Source organism: Fundulus heteroclitus, chromosome 2 (genome assembly GCF_011125445.2).
Source record: "Fundulus heteroclitus isolate FHET01 chromosome 2, MU-UCD_Fhet_4.1, whole genome shotgun sequence".
Taxonomy (NCBI): domain Eukaryota; kingdom Metazoa; phylum Chordata; class Actinopteri; order Cyprinodontiformes; family Fundulidae; genus Fundulus; species Fundulus heteroclitus.
The window spans coordinates 10,092,537-10,108,095 of NC_046362.1; the positions used below are offsets into that span (position 1 = coordinate 10,092,537).

Below are 15,559 nucleotides of genomic sequence, written 5' to 3' on the forward strand. Positions count from 1 at the left end.
TATGATTAAAACATAAATGCAGATATTTTTGCAAAGGATGGCATAATCAGCTGGGCTTAGGGACAGTTACTAATTCACTAAGGGCCAGGTTGATCTGAACCGCCTGTTTCCCTTATTATATGAAGTCATTATTTTAAAATTGCTTTATTATTCACAGCAATCTTTACGTTGATGATCTGAAATGGTTAAATACGATAACGAAGCTAAAACTGAAGAAATCAGTAAAGGAGGAAGTATTTTTCTCTATGCTGTACTTTTTCAGTGTCCCTGCTTAAAAGTGAAATCAGTATTTCCATAAAGCTTATCAGCAGAGAGAAGCCTCCAGTTCTCTGAAAGTTCCTTGTAGATGGATAAATTGGAATCTGAGAAAACACCAGTGCATGACATGATTCACCCAGTCATCACTGACTGTGTAAACTTCACCCCTTGACCTCAAGCAAATTGGATTTTGTGCCTCTCCATGGAGTCCGGTGGACTCTGGCAGATTACGTCTATTTCCAAATAAATTAGTATGTACATTCATCTAAAAAATGGATTTATGGAATGCTGAGAAGCAGTCGAGCCCTTTTCACCATAGCTTAGCCCAAGCGAATGTGTCTGAAGTTGTTTCTAAAGTGGCTTAACATACAAGCTGTACAGTAACTCATATGTCTTGTTTCCGTATGTGTGTGTTGGCTCTCAAAGCACTGACTGCAGTATACGCCACGTGAATCTCCTCCAAACTCTTGAATGACTGTTGCTTCGTGATCCTCTCAGGACTGCAGTCATCCTTGTTGCATGTGCATCTTTGTCTACCACACTTCCTTTTACTCATCTCTCCATTTATATTGTTGGAAACAGCTGTCTGGGAAACCACATCTTCTTTAGTAGCTGCTTGCTGGGTAATAATGATGTTTTCCACACCGTTGGAATTCAACTCCAAAGTAATTTACTAATATGCTGAGAAACCAAACATCATTGTCAAAACTAGGAAAGAAATGCTTGAAATATATCACTCTGTGATCGTAGACCATATACAATATGTGTTTTGTTTTTTTAATTTGAATTAATTAAATATATGAATCTTAAGAGGATTTTCTTCTATATTGAGGTGCCAATTTCTTTGTTTGAAGTGGTCCTTCAGTATGCGAGCAGCTTTTCAGGTGTTTCCAGCCAAGTGGGGGGAGTTCATTTAAGTTGCATATAAACTTTGGTGAGATGACTACACCTGAGGTTTGGTGTTGAGCATAGGTGATCAAAATACAGCAGGACCTCAGAAAGAACCCCACCAGACAGACGTGCGTCTGTCATCTCACTGGAGGAACGCACAAACACACAAGTGCCCTTCACAACACGCACACCGGCTGCACGCAAAGCTGCCTTTGATCGGAGTTTCTCTCAGATCTTTAGCCGCTTCCCTAACATTTAGACTTGTTTACACAACTCCAGTCTTCGGCAAGCAGGGGAACAAGACCCGAAACGTCTATTTAAAGGACCGGGGGATGATGTCTACTGAAGGAAATAGGTGCACTTTCCTTGTTGTGTCATCCCTCTAAATTAGTTTTTATTTACCGGTAAATTTGAAAGAAAAAGCAGCAACAACAACAACAAAAAAGCCTGTAACTCACAATGAAAAGACTTCCTGTTGTGCTTAACAGGTATTCAACAAATCTCAGCGTTCACATGGGTTGAGCCAACATAGTCATAGAAGATGTAGAACTTGATAGATCAGAACCGGATGGAAGCTGTGACCCTGTACTGAGCTCCATCAAAAGCACAAAGTTCTTTTATGGGGGTAGGGGGATAAATGAAGACCACCTGGACTGGGGTTAATCCCCCCCTAAACACTATCCCTCTCCTGAGTACTGCTTCATGAACTCATGGCACAGGATTTGAAACAGGCCCTTGAGTTCCCCCCCCCCCCCCCTCCTTCTAATTGATTGGAGGTACAGAACTTTATGTGTTTCTGATGTCAAGAGGCATCAAAAAGGTGATGCCTCACACACTCAGGAAGTCGGTTGAAAGTTGTTGCAAGTGATGGGTTTACATTTATGGTATGTTCATATTTTTGCATATTCAATTCTCAGAATCTGTTTCAGATTAGATGTGGGGATCTGGAAAGCTTCTCATATGTGATGGGTCAAATGGTTTTCTTCACCAAAAGTGCAGTTGTGTTGCATGGAGGAACTCACAGAGCATGGATTAACAAGTAATGGAAAGAGGGTGCGTACAGCAGCATGGAGAACCAAACGCTTTGTTAGATTTTCAGTCAAATCAGGATCAAGTTTCCCCCAGTGTAAAATGTACAACACAACCTAATTTGTTCAATTTTAACTATATGTTAAAAAGCATGTTGTTATTGTTGAAATGTTGCTAAAAAGCAACAAATATATAAAGTAGTTTTTGATTAAGTCATAAAGCTTCATCAAAACAGTAATGAAGTTTTATTTATCTATTCAGTGACAACCTGTTCGATGACAACCAAAGCTAAGATATCAGTAATGCTTCTCTTACACGTAGTTGTTTAAAATGGCTAAAGTCGGCTACAACTACTGCTGTCCATCTGACTAGCTTATCTGACTAGCTCATTATCTTCCACCACTTAGGCTTACTTTTCAACAAGCTCACAGTGATATGAAATGTATCTATTACAGGGTAAGGAACTATTAACAATAGAAACTTCTATTATTATTCCCTGGATACTAACTATTGGATTGAAAACTGTTTATTTAAGACTGCAAAAGCTGGTTTGATAAAGATATATTCCTTCAACAATTATTAACAGAAAATTACACATTTCCAAAATAAAATCAGAAAATTGTGGTATTAGTTAGAATTCAGCCTGAGTCAATGCTTTATAGAACCACCTTTTGCTGCAACAACAGCTCCAGGTCAGTGTACCTTGCACATCTATAGACACATTTTTTTTCATTTTTTCAAGCAAAATGCCTAAAACTAAATCAGATTTGATGGAGAACATTTAAGAATAACATTTTCAACTGCTTTATACTCTTAATGAAGCAATAAAACAATCAACCAGTATGCTAATATTTAGCTAATGGAAATAGTTTGTTTTGTAATTTAAACTGACCCAAAACAGAAAAAGCTTTGTTTGATTTAATGTCAGGCAGTGACAGTGAAGAATAAAAGTTTTTTTCTTTGTCTTTTCTGTTCAGGTGGTGTAAAGATCTGGTTTCAATTGTATGTAGAGTATATGTCTTCTTCCTGTGTCTAATCAGTTTTTTTACGCCACGGTAATCTAATCTAATCACAATCTAATCACAATTGTTAATGTTGTGAAAACAGACCTCTTCTTTTGCCGAAACTTTTTTTATTGGAAATCCGTTTGGGGATGTTGTCTTCCAGCAAAACAATGACTTTGTTAAGCCTCACAGCAAATTTGGCCAGCTTCTTCTGTACCTTCTGAAGAAAAGCATCCCTTCAGTGTGGTGCTGCCACAAGTGCAGTTTTGGTTGCATCTGACCAGAACATCTTTTTCCATGTTTGCTGTGTCCCCTTCATGGTTTGTGGCAAGCAGCTACTGGACTTCCTTTCTTTCAAAGAAGGCTGTCTTCTTCCGGTTAAATGTCAAATTTATGGCTTGTGTAACTAAGAAATGTCCTGTTAATAGATTTTCTTACCTGACCTGTGGATCTCAGCCACTCGTCCAGTGTTAACGTCTCTCTTTGCCCGGTCTGTTGGATTACATTTTTGGCTGTTTGTTGCACAGATTTTACTTAGAATCTGATCACATTTGAATACCAATGAAATGCCCTGAAGTTTGTGGTTGTAATGTGAAAGTGTGAAAAGTGTTTTTAAACTCTGTAGCTGTTTAATATAGATGATTTCTTGAAATATAAAATGTACAGTCAATTTATTAATTGCATTACATAATGCAGCATCATATGTACAACAAGGACCGTATCTTCTGGCTTGAGTTGGCTTGAATTAGGATTTATTCTTAATGTATTGTGGGGCCTACTTTGGTAGACAAAGTTTCATTTCCACCAAGTTGAGCAAAGTTTCCACATCTTATTGTTAAACATAGAACAGGCACACACACAGTCTTGTTCCGTTTTCAGTAACTTAGTTTCTATTAACTTCTTCCTCAATCACACAGTTCTTGCAGAACAGCCATATATGTACAAGAAAAGTAACTACTAGAGAGAAGTGTGAAATCTTAAGCTCACTCTTCACAAAGCGCTCAAGCTAAACTAATTTTAGACATGTCAGTATCTCTGAAGCCAAATTATCAGGGAAGATGCCATCCCTGGACTACATAGAGCTGCCATTCTTCACTCTGGGACTTTCAGTTCTTCGTCACAAGACACCTCGGTTCACTAAAACAATGCTTTTGCAGAGCTCATGCAGAGATCAACAGAGCTGGAGGCAGTCATGTTTATGCTAAAAAGTAACACTTTCACTCAAAGCTAAATTGTTTTCACATAAATATAATAAAGATATATTATTTTTATTTAGGTTCATGTTTCAGCTGGGTAACAAGTCCAGACCCAAAGTCAATTGAGAATTTGTGGCAAAAAAAAATGTTCATAGTAGATCTCCATCCAATCTGACTGAACTTCATCTACAGTGTGAAGACTGCTAGGCAGACATTTTTGTCTCTAAACGTGCAAAGCTGTTAGAATCATATCCCAAAACACAGCTGGGACTGTGACTCAAGGGTCTGGATACAAATGCATGGGTCAGTTTTCGTTTTCCTTTTGTGTCAGTTCCCTTTCACTCAATAGCTAAAGCTGCTTTAGGGAGCTCTGTCAAAAAACATGAATTCTGCCTGAAAAATTTAACAAACACAATTTTTAGGTACCTCCTCGTTAGTCTCTGCTGCGCCACAGCCCTCCATCCACAGCTCCTCCTCCATAGTGGAGCCTGTCGTGCTTCTCCCATGTTTACCTTCTTTTTCTTTTGGGCTTGGTCTAATTGTTTCTTTTGAGGTTACTTTTTGCAATCTGTCTTCTTCTCTTTAGCTGTCTGTTTTCTGGGCAGGTGCTACTCGAGAAAGCTTTCCTGTAAAGAAGGTTGTTTCTCCACCATTTCTCCAACCAGATGCAGCACACTGGCAATGGATGGATGTGATCAATCAAAGCCAGACATCCCTCCTGGCTCTGATTGGTTGTTTCTAGCCGGGAGCGTTGTATTTCTGCAAATAGGCAGTAGGACCACTGGGAGGAGCCAGAGGAGCTTGATTTTTTGCCCCATAGATTATCTGTCTCATATTTTACTGTCAGGACAGAGTGACAGTTCTAACAAATATGTGAAAAAACAACAACTTTTTTACAAAAGTTACCAGCCGCAGCCTTAATTCCTACTTTGCATTGGTCTACGATTTAAAAGCACAAGTGTGTGATTGCAATGTGCTACAATGTGAAAAGGTGCTAGTTTGACCATGATAGCCTGTAGACCAGGGGTGTCCAACTCCAGTCCTCGAGAGCCAGTGTCCTGCAACCTTTAGATGTGTCCCTGGTCCGACACGCCTGAGTCAGATAATCAGTTAATTAGCAGGACTCTGAAGAACCTGACTGCATACTGAGGGGCTAATTGTGCTATTTGATTCAGGTGTGTGGGGCCAGGGAAACCTCTCAAAGTTTCACGACACCGGCTCTCGAGGACTGGAGTTGGACACCCCTGCTGTAGACTGTTGGTATTAGTAATGTCCTGATATGTTGACTGCATCAAAAACTAGCAAAGTCAAAGAAATGCACATACATAGCTTTAGCTTCACCAGATACCGATTAAATAAACTACAGATTACAAGATGAAAAATACTTATGACCACAACAGTCACTAACCAAGTGATGGTGCATTGCCACAAACCTCTGATGACTGTCATCACCCTATGTACCATGGTTATGCTTTTAATAATGACAGTGTAGTTTTGTAACCATGGAAAGTATGAGAAAAATCAAGGAATTAAGATGATCCAGTGTTAAAGATAGTGTCACAAAAAAAGGAAGTTTAACTCTTTTACTGTGTTCAATTTTAAAATATTTTTATAAACCTAAGCTGTAATGACTGATGCTGGTGAACCAGATATTCAGCCGGACACACGGTTACATTTCTTTAAAGGGTTTATTGTGAGGGATGACTAGTGGTGGGTGATGCAGACTAGCAGAACCAGACTTCAACAGATGAGTAATGGCTGATGGTGAAGGCAGGTAGGGATGAGCAGGAGACCAGAGGATGCAGGTAGTGAAAGACCAGAACAGGTGATGTGGACCGGGGAACCACTCAAATGGCCAGAGCAAGCAGCTGGGACTAAGCTGGGAAACAAGCAGAACTGCAGCATGCAGACACAGGCAACTTTTAACAGAAGACCTAGCTGAGCACAAATGAACTGGTAGAAGCAGCATACATCACACTAGACGAGAAGAGAAGAAACATTCTGGCAGGATGACTTGGCTGAGGCAGGTATATATGGACAGGGAAACAGGTGAGCAGAATTGGAAGTAATTACTGGCAGCAGCTGGAGCTGATCTGAGCTAATTGACTGGGGACTGGGTGGCTGAATCAAGAAAAGTCCAAAACAAAACAACCAAAAACCTAAATCATGACATAACCAGCCAATGGAAGGGGATCATGCATTGTCCCCATCAAAATTTCAAGAAAAAAGTGAATATTAGTATGAAATAAAATGAATATGAAATTAATTTATAATAATAATAATAATAATAATAATAATAATAATAATAATAATAACATATTATTATTATTATTAATGAATTAATATGAAGTAAAAAGTAATTATCACATCTGTTCTATCATAAAATGTGTCTGACCTTTTAATTTTTTTAGCATACCCAATAAATTTTAGATTGATCTGTTTGTGTGGGCCTCCTAATTGTAACGTTTCAACGCAATGGGCCGTTGAAAATTTACGTGTGTGTGTGTGTGTGTGTGTGTGTGTGTGTGTGTGCGTGTGTGTATGTGTGTGTGTGTGTGTGCGTAACCTTTAGGCTTCCATGTGACTTCAAGCGGGTCTGTAATTGGTTACTAAAAATTGTTCTGGGGGCACAGCTCTTTACACCCATGCTAATCATCACTTTTTGTGGTATTGTTCATCCAATCAGTTTTCATCATACTGTAAATCAAAGTCACACCGTAGCATCTTAAACAGAAGAGAACAGTACAGCGAAACAAAATGAAGTAATTTATTTACAAAATAAAAATCTCAGAAAGCTTTGCTGGAGGAATAATAAAAAAACAGATTGACCAAACGTAGCGATCCAACAGCAGGACAGGGACCATGCAGGGTTCAGGTAGGGTTTATTGTGTGGCAATTGCCGACCCCTACTGTAGTGCGCCTCCCAAAAAACAATTTATCACTAGCAACCACTGAACCTAACTGCGGCAATTTAGATATGCATGTTTGCATCTTTCTGTCTGTCCATTTGTTTGTCTTCAGTAGGGTTGCTGGAAGAACAGTACCAAGTGATTCAAACGTCCTGATCAGATAGCTGAAACAGCTCAGCTTCCTCTTTAACATGTGGAGAAGGAGCAGCTATATTAGGAGTTCCCAGCTGACTCGCCTTATCTCTAAGGGTAGATAATTTGTACATCACTAGGCTGATATATACGTGTTTGACTTAAAAAGGCTTGTCACCCTGTACATTACTAACAAGCACAATTTAAATAGCTATTTTTAAATACATGACATCATGATAAATGTTACTTCCTCTTTGTTGCAAAGCTAAAGTTGCCCTATTTACACTGTGGGGAAATAACGCTGTACTCTTCCTCCACATCAACCTTTCTCAAAGATGCATATGTCTTTACTTCTTCAAATGGTTCCTTGAGCTTATTTTTACTTCTGTAAACACACAAAAGAACTCTGTTTTAGAATATTTACTCCTCCACATTAACAGCCTTTCTGATATTTTAATGTTGCTTTTAACTCTGTTTCTTGTCTAAACATATTTGCATTTTTACCTTTGATGAATACAGACGATGACGGCAACAAAGACCAGATTTAGAGTGAAACACACTCCGGTTATCCAGGGAAGAGCCGAGTCAAACCCTTTGCTTGATCCTTGAGAATCTAAAATAAAAATCAGATTGCAAAGATTAATTGTGGAGCAGACCAACGACTACTTAATTTGTACCTGAAAAATTGAGATAAAATCAATACGACAACATTTAAGACTCACCGTCTGGCTTGACATCCTCTGCAGAGTTTTCAATCAGAATATCAGTTTCGGCCTGACCAAGTTCATTGCTGCTCATGCATTTGACCGTGTTATTGTGATATTTAGCTGCAGGCATGGTGAAGGTGCTTCTTACTCTCTGAGCAATGCTAAAACTAGTGACTGAGTAATCTGTGAGGGTTTCCAAAGGCCAAAAGATTGGTGGTAGAGGATTTCCCCAACTGATGCACACACAAATCAGCTGCTCTCCTGTAACTGTGCAATGGGAGCTGTTTACGATCCTAGGTGAGACTGAGGAAAAACAAAAAGATTATACATAAAGTTATATCATTGCACATCATTAAACTATAAGCAGTATCATTTTACAAATATGGATTTTTTTTTTTACATTTCACTGTCAAGGTGACAGTTGTCTCAGCAATATCATGATCATATTCTGCCACACATGTGATGTTGGTATTGTGATGATCCGCTGTAGGATTAAAAGGTATATGGAGTCTACCTCTGTGTCTCCATCTACGTCTAGATGCATATCTATACCGGAAGAAATCTTCATAATCACTGAAACCATTGTCCAATGTTGTGGACTGTCCATCAGCTTTTTGCCATTTCAAGAACAAAATCACATCACCGGAGCATGAATAAGGAGCCCGGCAATATAGTTCTGAACGTTGTCCTTCCACCATTGGGGGGGGAGAAAGAGATGGTTTTGCCCTTACTGCTGTAAATACACAAAATTTAACAAATGACCAATTTTTAGATATTTTCAGCTTTATTTGAGCAAATCATAAAGAAAGTCAGAAACAGAAATGTTAAAGTTTGGTCAGAGCAAAATAAGGGTCATAAAAGGAAGCACAACTAACAAACATTTGACTACCATAAACATTTTTACTCACCAGAAACGGAAATGTGAATCCTTCTGGGGAAAACATAGGTTTGATTGCATCCCCATTCAAGTTTAAAGCCATACTCATATTCTCCACGTGGAAGCGCCTGAATTAAGAATATATCTTTTGTATCAGAATCCATGCCACTGACAACTTTTACATCAACAACATTCAATGGATCTCCTTCAAATAAGATCTTTCTATATGGGACCGTAACTTTGTCTCGTGGAAAAGTAACTTCGTGTGGAATCTGAATACACTCGATTGATTGCACTTCAATGTGCTCTCTTGCATTAATGTAAAACTCTGCATCATCAAGGGGTTCTAAAGAAGACAGAGAGACAATGTAAGCTTTTTAATGTTCTATTAAATGCTAATAACTCATTTTACAGATTTTATTTAAACTTACCTTGGATGCACTGAGGCTGACAGCAGATGGTTCTTAGAAAAATCCAGAAAAGAAATGAGAAGGACAAAGCCATTTTCCTATCTTGGTGGGAAATTAATAAAAAAGAATGGTTTAGAGTGGAGACAAATAGACAATTCTTCTAAAATAATTCAAGTTTATGTAGCATGTGGATCGAACGCACCACTAAAGTCTTAATCACCTCTTGAGAAAGATCTTTCTGTTACTTTCCTCTGAGACTGTATTACTAGGAAGTGATCTATTGCGACAATAAACTGTGAAATGCCGGAGCGCCTGGTTTCAGAAAAAAGGGAAGGTACTTCTGTCTGAGTAGAACAGGCATATTATATCTATTATAAGATTAAAAGTTTCCAGTTTTATGCAATGATTAAAAACTGCATGAGTGGTTAAATCGACTGAGAATGTTACACTGTGATATAAAAAACAGTGAGGTTTGTGGTTGTTAGTTAACTAAGTGTATAAAGTTGTATGACTATTTTTGCAAGGTTCCGTATGTGATCCTACAATTCAGTAAACTGTTGAAATAATTCTCACCCTGGTAGGTTGATGAAAACTCCCTTTGACCATAGCAGAGTATTTAACTAAGTAATGATGCAGAACCAGAAACATCTAACAAACATCATTATGTTATGCACCGTATTTTTTCTGAATATGGTGTATTATCAATAATTACGCAATATTTTCTCCCCCACCTTCTGAAAAATTAGTTCTCTTGTGCTTTAGAACTTATCTTTATATTAGCCTGTTATTCATATTACAAATCTAGTGTTTAACACTATGTGTTTTTGCCATTGTCATCCGGGATTTCATGATTGTGGGAAAATAAATGTATTTTTATACTATATTAATTGTTGCACAAGGACAGTGTCGAATGAGAGTATGACAGGGAATAAGAAGGAAGTAAGATCCAGAGTGAAACACAAACAAGTTCATGAGGTAGGAATGGCTTTGCAAGGCTCTGTGCAACTGACTCCAGTGGTGGAGTTGATTGTATGTATAATAAAAGCAAAGCTGTTGTTCGGCTTATACAAATTGATTTGCATTTTGCAACTTCCAGTTTTCAAATAGTTTTACAATATAAAATTTGCTATGACCTCAGCAGGAATTCTTGCATCAGCTGTACAGTTACTTATTTTTAACATATTCCAGTATGATTAAGGTTTTAATATTTCTTGGATTGTTGTGTATTAGCTTGCTTGTAATACAAATGAAATGGCTGCAGGGTTTTATCTACACTGAATAAAGCTCATTCAGTCAATTAACATTCAGGCTATTGACCAAGCTGTTGCATTTAATTCATGGTAATGAAACACTGTCTGATTCTATAATACACTATGATATATATGATACTATAATACTGTATGTTTTATGCAGGAAGACTCTTAATTAATATGTAAAAAAATGAAATGAGGAGAATAGAGGAGTTAGTGTTTGAGTGAACGTAGAACATCATTGACCTTAGTGGGGTTGTAAGAAGAGCCTAACCGTATAAAGACTGGTGTTAAGACTCACTGGGAAATGACAAAGTCAAATTAATGTGCACATACTGTTTAATTACGCACAATGTTTTTGTGGAAGTAACGCCTGTGAAGCAGATAAAGAAGGAAGCTGACTAAAGCTGCGTCTCAATTCGCAGGCTGCGTCCTTCGAAGGACCCAGCCTACAAAGCCTTAGGAGGACACAGCCTTAGGATGCTCCGGAGGATCCTCAGCCGTTTGTAAATGGGACGGTCTAGCCTTTGGAGCACCTTCTGGTTGCGACACGACGTCATCACGTCTACCCCAAGCCCGAGAAAAACAGCGCCAGACAAAAACCGACAGGATAAACGACACAATAAAAATGGATATGGAAATTTTTATTTAATTTTTTTTATTAACTTGTTATTGGAGGAGGACAGTCGGCTTAGATGGCTTTGGCGGCAGCAAAACCGGCGACAAATGTTTCTCAGGCTAGGAGAGCACAGTGGAGAGGTAACATTTACCTGCTATTATTTTCACCCACAGGGGCCTGCTAATGATAATAATATACCAGTTATTAAACAAACGCTTGTCAGCAGATTGACAAATATGTTTAAATATAAATTTCTATATTTATTTGTAAGACTTGATATAAGCTTATGTTTGTAACTCTAGTAATTTGAATTGAATACTTAAATGTGTACAAACCCTGTAAATAACTGACTTAAATCACTACTTTCACTATCACTAAAAAAAGCGCGCAAAGCACCTCGGGAAATCTTATGGCAGGCGAGGCCACTAAGGATGGTAGCGGTGCATCCTCAGAATTCGGGGAAAAGGAGGACGCATTCGAAGGCTGCATTTTAAGCATCCTCAGGATTTTTGCCAAATGGGACAGCCTCCGCACATCGTGGTGACGTAACCGGCCTTAAAATGCGTCCTTCGAAGGACGCAGCCTGCGAATTGAGACGCAGCTTAAGTGTCAAAGCCACAGAGTAAGTACAATAGGGATGACTACAACATATGTTTGCATTGATTATCTTGCTATCATTTATCATGATTGTTGTTAAGAACTGAAGTGACAACAAGACAGGGGCAGGCACACGATGCCGTGTGTTAGATAGGATTTAAATACTCACAGAAACTCACAGAAAACCCAAATGGAAACTCTGGACACGTGGACCAGGATACGGGCAACAGGAGAAAAATGGTGCAGGTGAGATTTCTGACATTGGAACCAAGTGAGTACAAACAACAGAATCAGTGGCGGCTTGAATAGGGAGCAACGCTAAGGTTCTGTGGAGACCAGACTTATGACAATACAGACATATTCCGATTTTCAACCACACTCAAAAAGTCTGTTATGCTGAAAGGTGAAGGTTAACCTTCCAGCATAACAGAGACCTAAAGTTAAGCTTCCATTGTTCCATCAACTCAGACCAGCTCCCCCATTACTGCTGAAAAAAAGCATCACCATGTCATCATTCTGGGACCAGTAAGTTTCACTGGGTTTGTGTGTTCCAGGTGATGGGCAGTCTTTTCCGTCTGCTTTTCCAAGTGTGCCACAGTAGATAGTACGAGTGCCTTCTTCCATGATTTTGTTGTGTTCCCTACATGGCATGTGCCAAGGTACAAACACGACTTTTTAACACATTGTTTTAACAATTGTTTTCTAGTTGAATCATTTTCACAAAGGCCAGATTAGGACGTGCAAGAATAATAGTTGTTCTGTCAACAGATTTACCCACCTGAGCAGTGAAGCTCTGGTGTTCCTTGACCAATTGTCTGAATAATGCTTTCCGTGTCTGGTCTATCTGTTCAAGTGGAGGATGATATCTTAGCATGTTTGCAGGTGTTTAGTTAAGTTAAATGATGGATTCAACAGTTGTCCAAAGCCAACTGTTATGCCCTGGATAATGTTTTATAACCTAACCCTGCTTGAAGCTTCTCTTGACCTTTATCTCTGAGTTGTACGTTATACTTGATCTTCATGATTCAGTTTGTTCACTAACATTCTCTAACAAACCTCTGATGCCTTCACAGGGCCTGGCTTACCCTTGAGGGTTGTAGCTTGAGAGTGGACACAATTTGAATGGCTTTTGCATTTACACTTGATTTTAGGTTTGTAATAGTTAGAGTTTCTGCCTTGGTTTAGGGTTCTGTTTTGGGTTCTTTTCTGTTTGAATTCTGTTATTGTTTATGTTCTGTCTGTCTTGTTTTTGAGTTCTGGCAGGATCTCGGCACTGATGCCTGGTCTGACTACTCACTCAGCACACCTGGTCAGTTCCACCCCGCCTGCAATCATCTCTCACTGGTTCCACCTGTTTCCACCTCCATAGAAACTGTGTTCAGACCAGTCATCAATGCCAGATCATCTTTCTGCGCATTTAGGTGAGTCTCTGTCCAGCATAATCCTGTTCCTGTTTTTTGGCTATGGATTTTGATCCCGTTTGTCCCAGAGGATCTGAGTCAGCCGGACCTGTTAAGCACCTGTTTCTGTTCCTGCCTTTTTTGGACTGCTTGTGAGTTGCCTAACTTGGTTTGCCTTTTGACTGAGAGTTTGCCTGGCCCGTCTGTTTTTGTAACGTGCCATTCCTTTTTGCTTCGGTCATTTATTTATTTTTTGCCGGTTTTGTTTTGTTCTGTTAATAAACAGCCTTTTTCCGAAACCTCTGGTTGTCTGGCTGAATCCTGGGTCCCCTGTCGTGAATAATTACAAGGTTGTTTATATAGGTAATAATTAAAGATAGAAAAATATGGAAATTAAGATTTGTTGCATATATCTGCAACATATACAGATAGTCCCTTATCCATTCCAAACAAAACACCCTGATTTATAAAGCAATTTTATTTTTTTTCTTTGAAGAAAAAAAGTTTGTCAAAACCGGTCAAAATGTTCTTGTATAACAATCCCAAAACATTTTGGACGCATGTCCTCCATGGTGCTGTTGGTGTCCTGGGTCTTAGAATCCCTTGTGAGGGGATGATGTTTGGCCCTCTACACACATCGCAGAGCACAATTTAAGTAAGACCTACACCACATACTTGCCCTGTAGTTCAATCAGTTATTGTCAACAGTTTTGTTCTATATCCTTGCTGCTGGTGTTGTTGCTGTCTGTGTTTTGTTTTCTGTTAGTTTGGTCTCTTTGCAGCTGCTCATTGTTGTCTTTCCTCGGTTTCCTCATTGTTACTTTAAGAGGATCTTTTAGCAACTGCTTGTCAGGGTTGTAATTTTTGTCTATATGTTTTCTTTGTCTTTGTCCTTTGTCTCTTTTCTCTGTCCTTGTTATTCCTCTGGCATCAGTTTGTACACAATACCTAAACAGCAATAAAATAAATAATCAAGGGTTGGCGATCAAGGGAAGATTTAAAGGGATAAAACCTCCTTTGGTAAAGCAGATGTGTTTGGCCCCACTACCGCAGCCAGAGTACAGTGCCAGGAAGCTGGACAAGATGAGGGAAAAATGCCTTATTTTTATACTTAACATCATCTTTGTTCCATTTATAAAATTTATGAGGAGAAAATTTGTGTTTGAAATTGCATTGACCAAATAAAATCCCGTTCAGTAACTCAACACTTCTGCTGCATACTAACCTTTTTTCCTGGAGGTAACAACACAACTCAGCCAGCAGGCACAGCCTTTTTATCTTTTTCTGTGTTCATGTGACTAACAACATCGATGGAATTTTTTTCATACACAGAGACATACTCTGATACCCATTGCCCCAACCAGGACGGCCTGAGGGAAAGTTCTTTTGCGATTTGTCATAAAAGCTACACTTTGGCCCACTTTGATATCTTGTAAACAGCAGTGCAGCACTGTTCTGTGAGTGCAGAAGATTTAATTTACAGGGGTTATTGAAGATTCAAAAATTAAAACTCACTAATTTGAACACAAATATTATGTGCAATCAAGATTATGGATTGCATATAATACTTTCAAAGGCCAATGACCTGAAATCAGCAGGGACATATTTTTTTCTATGAAAAACAGAAGTAGTAAATTGGACCTCCATGTCTTCTGTCAGCTCAGTTGACAAGACTCCATCGCTTGAGAAAAGAGCTCCTTGGGGCCAGTTTAAAACTTGGTGCTGAACATTTGATCCGTTCAAATGAAACCATACATTATTTGAACATAATAACAGTAGATGTTTTGGCTAACAGTAAGGCATGGAGGTGAGAATATCATGGTGTCGGGCCTTTTTGGAGTATATAAAACTGTCAGATGTCTTATAACCAGAGGAAGAATGAAAGGAGAACTTTACCAAGACTTTCTCAATAACAGTCTGAAGATTATATGACTGTGTTTTCTTGAAGTAGTCAATGATCCCTGACACACAGAAAAAAAAAAAAAAACTTTTGCTGGTTTCACACACAAAAAAAAAATGAAATGAAGCTGCTGGAATGGCCCAGTCAATCCACCAACTTGAATATGACAAAAAACAAAAACAACACTAAGGAGAAATTTGGACAACAGAATGCATATAAGAGAACTTTGAAGATATGAAAACAGTTTTGGCAGAAGAATGGTTCAATTTTTTTTATCAAAAAAGTATTTTTTTCATTTATATGTAAAACATATTCAATATGTTTTTCTTGTGTCATTTCACTTTATTAGACATGACTAATAGAAGTAGGCATTTTAATGT

General features: G+C 38.6%; 2 long non-coding RNA genes across 2 annotated transcripts; both read right to left on the bottom strand.

Moving 5' to 3' along the window:
• Window positions 1-7,172: 7,172 nt before the first annotated feature.
• Window positions 7,173-8,475, bottom strand: LOC118565052. Its single transcript, XR_004932142.1, has 3 exons — window positions 8,142-8,475; window positions 7,924-8,032; window positions 7,173-7,804 (listed from the first exon to the last, which is right to left on the bottom strand). It is a non-coding gene; the product is annotated as an uncharacterized LOC118565052 (long non-coding RNA).
• An 841-nt stretch (window positions 8,476-9,316) lies between these two features.
• On the bottom strand, window positions 9,317-9,669 carry LOC118565053. The gene is made up of 3 exons (XR_004932146.1): window positions 9,616-9,669; window positions 9,435-9,515; window positions 9,317-9,349 (listed from the first exon to the last, which is right to left on the bottom strand). It is a non-coding gene; the product is annotated as an uncharacterized LOC118565053 (long non-coding RNA).
• Window positions 9,670-15,559: the final 5,890 nt, after the last annotated feature.